General features: G+C 46.9%; 2 long non-coding RNA genes across 2 annotated transcripts in view; both read right to left on the bottom strand.

Moving 5' to 3' along the window:
* Positions 1-2959: 2959 nt before the first annotated feature.
* LOC132591624 (uncharacterized) lies at positions 2960-6517 on the bottom strand. Its single transcript, XR_009557061.2, has 3 exons — positions 6180-6517; positions 5594-5716; positions 2960-3453 (listed from the first exon to the last, which is right to left on the bottom strand). It is a non-coding gene; the product is annotated as an uncharacterized LOC132591624 (long non-coding RNA).
* A 2199-nt stretch (positions 6518-8716) lies between these two features.
* LOC148686957 (uncharacterized) overlaps positions 8717-12326 on the bottom strand; it is a 28451-nt gene continuing 24841 nt past the window's right edge. Inside the window, exon 4 of the long non-coding RNA XR_015948596.1 lies at positions 8717-9075. This is a non-coding gene — a long non-coding RNA (uncharacterized LOC148686957). The remainder of the gene's footprint in view (positions 9076-12326) is intronic.

Genomic DNA, 12326 nt, shown 5'->3' with positions numbered 1-12326 from the left:
GCGGCGGCAATGGGAGGGGCCTCCGCCCCCCATACGCCGCCGAAACCGCCGCCGATCGCAGCCTCCTAATCGCCACGATCGCGGCCTTCTCCCAGCGCTCCGCTGGCCAGCCAGGCCAGCCGGAGCGCGCATGCGCTACAGCGGCCATGGGAGGGCCATCCGCCCCCCCATGCGTCGCTGCCGAACCTGCCGCCGATCGCGGCCTATTCAATGGCGCTCCGCTGCCCAGGCAGGGCCAAGCGGAGCGCAGATGCATGGCGGCGGCAATGGGAGGGCCCTCCGCCCCCATACGCCGCCGAAACTGCCGCCGATCGCGGCCGCCTATCGCCGCGATCGCGGCCTTCCCCGGGGCTCCGTGGGCCGGGCCAGCCGGAGCGCGCATGCGCCCAGCGGCAGCCACGGGAGGGCCATCCGCCCCCCCGAGCGCCGCCGCCGATTGCGGCTACTGACGGCGCTCCGCTGCCCAGGCAGGGCCAAGCGGAGCGCCGATGCGATCGCGGCCTTCTCGCGCCGCTCCGCTGGCCATCCGGGCCGAGCGGCGTGCGCCTGCATAGCGGCCGCCATGGGGGGGGCCATCCACCCACCCATTTTCGCCGCCGCCGAAACCGCCGTGGTTGCGGCCTTCGGACCGCCGCCGATCGCGGCCTTCCCCCGCAGTCGCCCACCGCAGTCACGGCCTTTAGCTGCCGCGATCGCAGCCTTCTCTGCGATCGCGGCCTTCTCTGCCAAGCGGAGGCAGCGGGAGGGGCATCCGGCCCCCCCACGACCACTGCACCAAGCCGGGTCCCGGCCTTCTACCGGGACCTTCTACCACCCAGCCAAACCGAGTTAACTTACCTGCGGCAGCGAAGATCGACGGGGGAGACGATCCTGACCGGAGAAGGAAGAACAAACAAAGAGGCTCCTCCAGAGTGCTTGGCCTCTTTTCTTCGGCCTTACTCCGCCCCCTCCGGCCAGTCGCCCTTTGTCCTACTTGGCCAGGTGGCGGGTCATAGGCCGACTCACTCAGGTGGGTGTCACCACGCAGGTAAGCCCCGCGCGGTGTCGCAAAGCCCGCCCACCTGAGAGGAGGGGTGAGGGCGGATATTATTTGAACTGTGAGAGGTATGAGGACAGGCCTTGAAGGATGCCTGAACGAATCGATGTCTCTGAGTGACACTTTTCTGGCTTTGTCAGAAAGCTCACAAAAAGCCTCACAACCTTTGCTCCAATCTAGTTCTGGTGACAGTGTTTGCTTAAACAGCTGTCACACTAAATCCCCTAAAGGTTTTTTTAAACTCCATGGAGTTTAAGAAGCCTGCTTTTTTAGCTTTTTGCGGGGGGTGGCGAGAGGTACAGCTGTGCTGTGAGAGGAATCTCGGGTGCATGTTTGGGTACACTGTGTGAATTCCTCTGAGTCACAACAGCCATTTCCCAATTTACCTCTCTGGATCTTCCCAGTATTGTTCTGCACTAAATGCACCTGAGTTTCCCTGGGTATCTCTTCTCCCACCCGTACAGTGGTACCTCAGGTTAAGAACTTAATTTGTTCTAGAGGTCCGTTCTTAACCTGGAACTGTTCTTAACCTGAGTTCTCCCGCTGCCGCCACGTCGCTGCTGAGCGATTTCTGTTCTCATCCTGAAGCAAAGTTCTTAACCTGAGGTACTATTTCTGGGTTAGCGGAGCCTGTAACCTGAAGCGTCTGTAACCCGAAGTACCACTGTAATTGTTAAATTTAGGTAGGAATCCTCCCCCCTCCAATTTAACTGAAAAGCATGCATGTTTTGGTTCAGCTGCACCTCCTGCCTTTTCCCTATTTCTTTGTTAACAAGGAGATAGTTTCATCCCAGGAGCTTGAAAAGTGGGGGTGGGGGATATGGGTGCTCTTTGAAGTGAATAGATTAGATGTTGATTTCTTGAAGTAACAATTTAGTTGTGTGGTAAAAGCTTTGGGGGAGAGCCCCATCTGTTAGGCTGGATTGGAGCTGCAGTTTAATTATTCTCCTTTTGTGTTGACAATCAGACTACATAAAAGAATGTCAGGCGCTAATGAAAAATGGCTTTCCTATTTACAGCATTTACTGACAAGAGAGAGACAAGGGACAGGATCTACCTCTTAGGGGTTTAAAGGCTGTTTAGAAGAGTCCAAATGCCCTCATGTGTTTTGTGACAGTTGAGGGATGGGGGGAAACCGACAACTTCAAAGGAAATTTGAATTCTAAACATATTCACTTCCCTGCAAAATCCCCAACCCCTAATTTTTTCTCTCTGAATAAATTATGCAAGCAATTTTGCATATGCCTGCTCTTTCACTTCTTATTTTCATCTCTGGTTTTATGTGATGTATTGGGGAAGAGGTGGTAGGACAAAGAAATCAGTCCAGAGTGATATTTGTAGAGATTTGTAGAGACTTCAGGCTGGTACCCATGATAAGTGAAGCAGGAGTTCCCACTGAAATTCCCCTCCAGGTTCTTACTAGTTTTTAAAGTTTGTATTTGCAGACACTTATTTGTTTACTAACTTGGAAGCTGGACCAAATGGATTCAGCAGAATCCATTTAAACTTTTGGAACAATCTTAAGGGCTTTTGAAATGTATAAGAGCTCTGTAAGCATCCTCACAGTTTCCTGTGAGCAACCAGATTCTGTTGTTCAAATCCCCTATTATTTAGGGCCTTCAGGTGCACTTTTACACACACACACAATGCATGCACTGAAGGAGGTATGGAGTCCTGTGAACCATCTCTATCCCTTGCTGCAAATGTGTGCAGTAGCCTCAGGGAGTGAGGCTCCTAGACAAAATGGCCGTGCAACTTGCCTCATGGGCTGTTTCTGTTCATGGGGGACAGGCTTCACCTGATCTTCCCTATTGTGAAGGCATTTTTGTGTCACAAAACCTTTCACAAACTATTTGTATGCTGGCCATGATACTTCTACATTTGGACAGCGGTAGCATAAGCACTTTTTTCCCTCAGAGAATAGAATTCCTTCACCAGAATATTAATGAAACACTGACCAACAATCAACTAGCACTCATTTTCTTGATTTAAATCAACAGTGGATGCAAGACGTCACTTCATTTATTCATTTATTATTTCTGCTGTTCATTTATTTGTTGCTCCAAATGTTGTTCATCACGCCTCACACACATTCCATGGACTGCCTACTCCGATTAAACGTACGTACAACAAAAAGCTTTTTCTCCAGTGGGTCTTAAATAAGCAGTTTGAGACGGTTCTTTTCAAGGAAGGGGACTGAAGCAAGATGTGGCTTTGGGAAGAAAGCTATGTCTTTGATATTGTCACCCCAAAACCTGTGGGTAGCATGCACAGCAAAGAAACATTGCCAGCTGTCAGCTAGACACAAGGCTAGAGATTAGGCCTCCTCCCATGAAACCTTTTGTGTTTTGGTTAAAGGTGAACCCAAATCACCACAGCTGCCATTTCTCCACTCCGGTCCTCCTCCGGTAGCTTTGCTTTAAAAAAAAAAAAAGGTCTGTAAATTACATAACTACAGCAATGCTGCATTATCAGAATATATCGTTCTAGGTGGATGAGCCAGCGTTTGCCCCAAGCGATGACAGTGGCAGTGGCCGCTGTAACAGAGCATCCCATTGCCGCTGCCGGCCTCTTCCCTTGAGTAGCTTGTAGTGGCTGCTGGGAAAGTGGGCGAGGAGGAAAAGAGGCTGCCCACACTGAGGCCCAGCCCTGTGTGACGTGTTGGCTCTGAGGGGCAGGCAGAGGGCAGGGCTGCCATGGGTGGGAAGAAAGGGGGAGTAGAGAGCAAGAAGTCTTGATTTAAAACAAAAACAAAAAAAAACTGTGTGCGTCCCTGTCTAATTATGCCCCTTTCTAAAATTTACAAAGAACAAAATAAAATAAAATCAGGATTAAGGGTTTTTCCCAGGACAGTGGAGGGTGTGTGTTTTTGTGTCTTGTTGCTGTAGTGGTAGTGGCACTCGCCCTACCTCTGGTAGGAAATGCTCTGGGGGGGGGGCTGGGGGACCCAAAAAGGGGTGTCAATGAGGGTCAGCTGTGGGGAGTGAGAATTCCTGCAGGGGTGACAGAAACACAGGCGCTGAAGGGGCAACATTCCTCAGGTGAAAATGTCCCTATTTTCATCTGAGGAATGTTGGAGGGTGTGGGTGTGTGTGTGTGCGTGCGTGCGTGTGTGTACTCACACACATGCTGTCTGCCCACATGCTGTCAGGGACTGGGCAGAGGAGGAATGGTGGAGACTGCCTCCCCATCCTGACCCTTCCAGGGAGGAGGAAGAGGAAGACAGTATAGAGTTACAACAGGGGTTTGAGGGAGGTTGCAACTCAGAGGCAGATGAGGGGGAAAGTTGGGAAATCATGGGAGAGCCAGAGCAACAGCTGGCTGGCATGTTGTCACTAGAAAGCATTCCAGACCCTCCATCTCCCAGAACCCGGCAAGCCTTTAAAGTAGGAGAGCAAAGAGCTCGAAGACAGAGGGCACTTAGCAGCACCCGTAGAGGAGATGATGAGAATGATCAATAAGGAAGTGGGAGACGGGTGTGTGTGGAGATTCACTTGGGACAATGCCATTATCCAACAGGCAGTGTTCTATAGCCTCTCTCTGTTTGAAATAAGAAACTTTTTCTTGTCTTTATATTTTTCTGGGCAACCAGCCAGGAGCTGCTGACAGCACCCTGACACCACCATTAATGCCAATTTTGGGAGAGATTGTGCTGGTTTTTGGTGAGATCTTCCCCAAATGGATGCTATCTTGCACCAAATCAGCACTGGTTGAGGTGGTACTTCTCCACCACTAGCGGAGGTGACAGGTCAGGCAGGGTACCTAAGGGTATGCCTCCTTGGGGGCTTCTGCTGCCTGAAGCAGAGGTTTCACCCTGCCTAATAGCAGGGCTAGCTCTGGGAAACAGGATAAAGATTTTTCCAATAACAGGCTAGTTTCCTAAGAGTGCAATCCTGTACATGTTTTTTCTCTCTCTCTCAAAAGTAAACCCTGTTAAGTTCAAGTGGAGCTTAGGTATTTAAGCAGTTTAAGAGGCAATGGCAGAGAATTTAAACATGGTCCTACAGCTGCAGTCTGAAGTGGTAGGATCTCAGTTTGAACAAGTGGTATAGTCCCCAAAGAGCCCCACAACATTTTCTTATTTTGAACATGTTGTTTTATCTTTGCAAATTTTCTCTCTCTACTGAAATGCATGAAGAGGTTCCTCAGGTACTCAACTATGTTTTATGCAGAGTAGACCTACTGAGCTTAATGAGCAAGCTAGGGCCATTAATTGCTAAAAAAAGAGAAGTTTTTGAGCTATTTTTAAAGAAATACGTCAAAATCTACACTACCAAATGGGTTGCCATATGTCTGGATTTTCCTGGGCATTTCAGCGATTTCCATGCAGACACAGTTTCCGGCAGCCAAACCCAGGCTATGTCTTGGGAATTCCGGGCATATGGCAACCCTGCTCACAGCTATCTGCTAGATGAAGTTACTTGTGCTTTCGAACATAGTTGTGATGGGGCTCTCTGCATGTTCCCCATATTCAGCCCATGCTCGACATACTCCATTCAGTGCACCAGCAGCAAAACTTATTTACTTACTTCTATTTACTTACTTCTATTTACTTACCTGGGGGACCCAGGTGGCGCTGTGGTTAAACCACTGAGCCTAGGGCTTGCTGATCAGAACGTCGGCGGTTCGAATCCCTGTGACGGGGTGAGCTCCTGTTGCTTGGTCCCAGCTCCTGCCAACCTAGCAGTTCGAAAGCATGTCAAAATGCAAGTAGATAAATAGGAACCGCTACAGCGGGAAGGTAAACGACGTTTCTGTGTGCTGCTCTGGTTTGCCAGAAGCGGCTTTGTCATGCTGGCCACATGACCTGGAAGCTATACGCCGGCTCCCTCGGCCAATAATGTGAGATGAGCGCGCAACCCCAGAGTCGGTCACGACTGGACCTAATGGTCAGGGGTCCCTTTACCTTTTTATTTACTTACTTACTTCTCTACTCCTTCTGCCATGCTACTCCTTAGTAGAATAAAAACCCATCCATCATGCAAAAAAGAAAAGGAAAGAAAAAAGAGGCAAACAACAGGTTCAGAATAAAGTGTGCAATTTGAGTCAGTTTCTACCGATTGGCATTGATCTGCATACAGACTGATACAAATAACCCTAACTGTACCAACACAGACATTTGCATTTCATTTGCATATCTTACCTTTGGCATCACATGATCCATTGCTTCCACAGGCAACCTGCAAATTACCAAACAGTTCCTTGTTTCCAAAGGTAAAAGTTAGAAGCCAACCAGCTGCTCTCGACCTTGCCTGACTGCCCTCTGCTACAGATTTTGTATTATTTTCTCCACTCCCAAGGTACATTACACTGCAGTGCACATTTAGAGCAGGAGACTGGATGAGACGGCTCGAGATCACTCTAGCCCCGTAATTCTATGTTTAGCAACACTCACCTTCCTGCTTATAGCATCACATTCTTGTGTGAAGTGAATGACCTGCCTGACTCTCTTTAGGTTGTCATGCATGGAGTTACACTGTTCAGTCTGATGGCAAATGGGTCTACTTTACCCCCCCCCCCAACTTGGCTTTGCTGGAAACTCCCACCCCTTTTAATTTGCTTTCTACCTACCTAAGTAAAAAAAAAAGCTCTCTTCCCCTCCCCTTTGTTAGAAGGAAAGGCTTCAGGGAGCAAAAGATGTAACATTGCCAGCTTTATAGCTTGCCACCCACAAGATGAAGCAGTGGAGCCTCAGTGCAGACTCAATTACGCATGCAGGGCACAGTAGCACTGCTTTGCAGGAGATTTCTAGCGAGTGCTCTGCTTTCAAAAAAGGAAAACAGCTGCCTTTTGCTCCTGTAGGACATAGTGCTGCCTGCTGATTTATTTAGGTGTGTGTGTGTGTGTATGGCTCAATTTATAAAGAGCAGGCATTTAGACAACTAATTTAAAAAATGTGAGACTTTTAATTGGTAGGTCCTTCAAAGGCTTCTAAACTCGGATAGATAGGAAAAAATGTGACCTTCATTTTTACTAATACTATTAATCCCTTACAAGCAGCATCAGTGGATATGGTGCTGCCCAAAGCACCACAAGCAAAAATAGGCATGCAAATTTAATTTTAGTATTTATTTATAAGATTGCATGCGTTGGTTTCTCAGGTGGTCCCTCATCCAGGCACTGAACAGAGGACACCAAAGCTTTAGCTCAGCACAGTGCCTCCAGGTGGATTGGATAGTTGGGAGAAGGGAGAAACATGAAAGAAAAGGAGGGTAAAGGTAAAGGGACCCCTGACGATTAGGTCCAGTCGTGACCGACTCTGGGGTTGTGGTGCTCATCTTGCATTATTTGCCGAGGGAGCCAACGTACAGCTTCCAGATCATGTGGCCAGCATGACAAAGCCGCTTTATCTATTTGCACCTTGACATGCTTTCGAACTGCTAGGTTGGCAGGAGCTGGGACTGAGCAACGGGAGCTCACCCCGTCACAGGGATTTGAACCGCCGACTTTCTGATAGGCAAGCCCTAGGCTCTGTGGCTTAACCCACAGCACCACCCGGGTCCCAAAAACATTGGGAGTGTAATCACAAGGCAAATAAGAACAAATACAGGGTTAGCCATCAGGCTCAGGAGCCACGAGAAGAAGAAGAAGAAGAAAGCCTTCTCTTCCACAAATTTGCCAAACCCTCTTTCAAAGTTTTCCAAGCTGGTGGCCAACACTAGTGGGAGCAAATTCTATAAAGGCTGATAAATTGTGCTTAAGTTGAAGATCATGGGCTAAACCATGCGTATGCAAGCTAAGGCCCAAGGGCCGGATCCAGCCCAATCGCCTTCTAAATCTGGCCCGTGGGCAGTCCGGGAATCAGTGTGTTTTTACATGAGTAGAATGTGTCCTTTTATTTAAAATGCATCTCTGGGTTATTTGTGGGGCATAGGAATTTGTCCACACATACCCCCCCCCCAAAAAAAATAGCCCAGCCCCTCCACAAGGTCTGAGGGACTGGCCCCCTGCTGAAAAAGTTTGCTGACCCCTGGGCTAAACTAAGGTCAATTTCAGGGTGGCTTCAGGAGCAGTTTATTTATGATTCAGCCTAGGGATTAGCAATGGGAATGGATGTTTCTGCTGTGCTCTTCCTTGATAGCTTCCTCCTGGTACATGGATGCCTGTGGACAATAGATAGAATGCTTACATTACAATATAATTATCTGAATGAATATTCTTACAATATAATTATATGAATGAATGCAGGAAAAGAAAGAGAGCCGGACTTCTGGTAGTTGCAAATAATATTTGAAGTGGTAGCTCATGCATCCCCCTTGATGAGAACTGGCACACCTCACTTCAGAGGAGGTGAAAGATGCCTCTACTCTAAAGATCAACAGTATGCATAAATACAGGAAGCGTAGCATTGTGATGGCCAGAATGATGATTCATAAATGTCCAGATGCTGATGATGAAAGGAGAACAAATAGTGTACAGGAACCCAAATAGATGTCAGGATTTGATGTCTCCATCTGACTGTACAGCTATCCACCAATCATGATCATAGAATTATAGAATCTCAAAACTGCAGAGTTCAGAGGCACCATGAGAACCATCTAGTCCAACCATCTGCAATGCAGGAAACTTTTGCCCAGTGTGCAACTTGAAACCACAACCCTGAGATCAAGAGTCTCATGCTCTACTGACTCAGCTATGCTGGAGGGCAATATGTAAGAAACACTTCCCAAAAAATTGGAACATTTTGATCACGGTCATTTTAATAGCAATGCATGGAGTAATGCATGGAGAATATTGTATACTGAAATACATTTTACATTATGTTGAATTTTTCTAGCACTACTAATAGTTTGTTGATTGCTCTTTTCTAATGAGACTTCCCAGAGATGGCAGAAAGGAGTTAAACATTGGAAGAATGCATGTGCCTCATGTATATTCTCTCCCTGTTCTGATATGCATGCCACACACAAATTTGTCAAAAGTATGGTGATTTGGCCAGCAGAGTTTCTGGGATCAGAATCTGGATCAGAATATTTAACCCAAATTTCAGGATGCCTTCAGAGTCCAGCAATGAGTTCAGAGTCCAACTGCTAGTACACCTGTGAAAACATAAACAAATGGCTTGCTTAAGAGTCATGCCAATGTTCCACTTAGGATCCACTTAACTTCACTGTAGGCACAATAAATGTTGGTTTTAATTGACGAAACATCTCAAAGAGAGGAAGAAGAAGAAGATTTAAAAGCCATTAAACTAGACAAATGGCTGTTGTTACCTGCAGATAGATGAAAGCTTACAATGCTGCTTGCCAGGACAGTATAGCCAAGTCCTCGCAGTGCAGGCAAAATATGAAAACATGTTATATAAAATCTAAACCACAATCAGTTGACTAGCTGGAATTTGATGAAACTAAAAAACAAAACAAAAACCTGGGAAACATATAAAGAGAACCAGATGGTGAATGTCCTCAATAAATGCTTTATAAAAGATTCCTCAAAGGGTAAACGTAAATGCAAAAGTGGGGAGGGATGTGGGGGGCAGCATTTTTTGGCTTCAGCCCACAGCCTTCTGTGACTCATGTAGTCTCAAGTTAAGAACATGAGAGTTGTCTTGCTGGATCAAACTCAAGTTCCATCTGGTGCAGCATTCTGCTTCCAGTTGTGGCCAACTAGATGCCTCCGGGAAGTTTATAAGCTGGACATGAAAGCCATAGCTGATTTCTGTTGTTTGGCCCTCAGCATCTGGCATTCAGAAGAATATGGGGACTGAAAATGGAATTGCCGTTGCTAATAAAGGTAAAAGGTAAAGGACCCCTGAATGGTTAAGTCCAGTCAAAGGCAACTATGGGGTTGTGGAGCTCATCTCGCTTTCAGGCCAAAGGAGCTGGTGTTTGTCCACAGACAGCTTTACAGGTCATGTGGCCAACATAACTAAACCACTACTGGCGCACGGAAACACCATTTACAGTACCTTCCTGCCGCAGTGGTACCTATTTATCTACTTGCACTGATATGCTTTCAAACTGCTAGGTTGGCAGAAGCTGGGACAGAGCAACGGGAGCTCGCCACGTCGCGCAGACTCGAACTGCCAACCTTCTGATCAGCAAGCCCAAGAGGCTCAGTGGTTTAGCCCACAGCGCCACCAGCTCCCTTAGTCGTTGCTAATAGCCATAGACAGACCTATCCTTCACAACATTGTCCCATCCTTGCATAAAGCCAGTCTTAGTAAGTGCTAAAAGTCATTGGTCTGGATCAAGTCTAAGGCTGAATATGCACCAGGTTGTCAATGCACACGTGACTTGCACTGATCTGCACATTTGGTCACATGGGTGCTTTCAACCAGTGCTTTTTTCCTTTAAAAATATTTTGGGGTACTCTCACTTTCCTACTCATATTGAAATACTGCCCCTCAATGAGGCTAAACTTAGATTCACAAAATGTTTAAGGATATGCATACCCCTGAGTCCCCCCCAGAAAAAAGCACTGCTTTCAACTGAACACTTCTCTCAATACTTCTGGCCTCATTAGTGAGCCGTGTTTGATGGGATGTATTGGCACTGTGTATTGTTGTCTCCCTCCCCTCAGTTTTTACTTCCCCGCCCTCCCTAAGTTCTAGAAACTACGGGTCCATTGTGGGCCCGTGTGCAAGTATTTGTTTACCTATGCGCAGGGCCAATTCATTTTTTGATGCAATTTTTCAAAAGACCCAGTGTTCTTTCTCCAGAATTTGCCTGAAGTTCTGCCCAGTTTCACAAAAACTGGTTCACAGATTCTGAAAGGGTTGTCTTCTCCACTCGATGCTGGGGGTCATAAAGGGGGAGGGTGCTGTCACACTCAGGTCCTGCTTGCAAGCTTCCCATATGCATGTGGTTGGCCACTTTGAGAACAGGATGCTGATCTGGTAGGGCCTTTGGCCTAATCCACAAGCACAGCCCATCACAAACCCTTTATCTTCATTTCGTGAATCCATGTGCCATGCTTCCTGTGTCCAGATTTCTGAGCCAAGTCTTTAGCACTGCTACGAATACTGTGATTTTACTAAGATGTTCCTGTCAAGACATGTTCCTGAGCATTGCCTGATTTCTTTTTTATTTCTTTTCTTTAGACACAGCTTGCAAACTGAAGAGAGAAGAATACCAGTATTTCTATTTGACAAACTACTCAGTACTACAAACAATGAAATGTGGAAAGTTCTCCAGTGGCTCTAATTCTTTCAGCCGGCCTTGTTTGAATCTGGGCCAAACACTTGGAAGACTTAAAGCCACAGTGCCCATCTCCACAGTAGATAATTTTGCAAAACAATGTGGCCATGTAAAAAGCTATTTGGAAAGAACATCCTCTCAAGCCTACACGCTGTGGGGCTTAAAGCTTTAATTGATTGTTCTCTGTGATTAATTCATTAAACTGCCTTGCAGATAAGTGCACACACACACACACACACACACACACACACACACACACATTAACAGCCCCCGCTCCCCCAAAAGACATGCTATTTTGTCTGCCCACGTACATGTTCCTGTGTGGCTCAAAGAGGCTTGCATGTTAGGCCTGCCAAGCTACACCTCAGCAAGACATTCATACACACCCCAGGCATGTCAGTAACTGGGCAGTTATATTAATTTCAAGATTTCTAAAAGGTTTCCAGTTAATTACTGACTGTAGGGAGCTGCAACATAAGTGGTTGCAGAAGACAGCATGTTCTGCATTTCAGATACCCCCAAGGAGAAAAAGATAATGTCTCTGCAGAAGCCACCGCAGGCAGAGGTCCCTCACAGCAAAGGAGTTTTCCTACTCCAAAATCTGGGAAGGGCATTCCAACCCCAGGCAAAGAATAAGCTCCTGTCATTAGTATTGAAATTTGTGCAAAGAGAAATTATCAGATTTACGGAGCACTTTTTAAATGGCTTTTCCATCACCCTTGCATCAGCTCTAGAAGGTAGATCACAAACATTCCCCAGTTACAATGGCATGAGCTTTCATAGCCTATCACCCACTTTACTGAATACTTTGTTATATTTGTTAGTCTTTAAGGTACTATAAATTGACGCCGAAGAATTGATGCTTTTGAATTATGGTGCTGGAGGAGACACTTGAGAGTCCCATGGACTGCAAGAAGATCAAACCTATCCATTCTGAAGGAAATCAGCCCTGAGCGCTCACTGGAAGGACAGATCGTGAAGCTGAGGCTCCAATACTTTGGCCACCTCATGAGAAGAGAAGACTCCCTGGAAAAGACCCTGATATTGGGAAAGATTGAGGGCACTAGAAGAAGGGGACGACAGAGGACGAGATGGTTGGACAGTGTTCTCGAAGCTACGAACATGAGTTTGACCGAACTGCGGAAGGCAGT

The sequence above is a fragment of the Zootoca vivipara genome, chromosome 2, assembly GCF_965207765.1.
Source record: "Zootoca vivipara chromosome 2, rZooViv2.hap1.1, whole genome shotgun sequence".
Classification (NCBI taxonomy): domain Eukaryota; kingdom Metazoa; phylum Chordata; class Lepidosauria; order Squamata; family Lacertidae; genus Zootoca; species Zootoca vivipara.
Note: the sequence above shows the minus strand (reverse complement) of the source record. Positions and strands in the feature narration are given on the sequence as shown.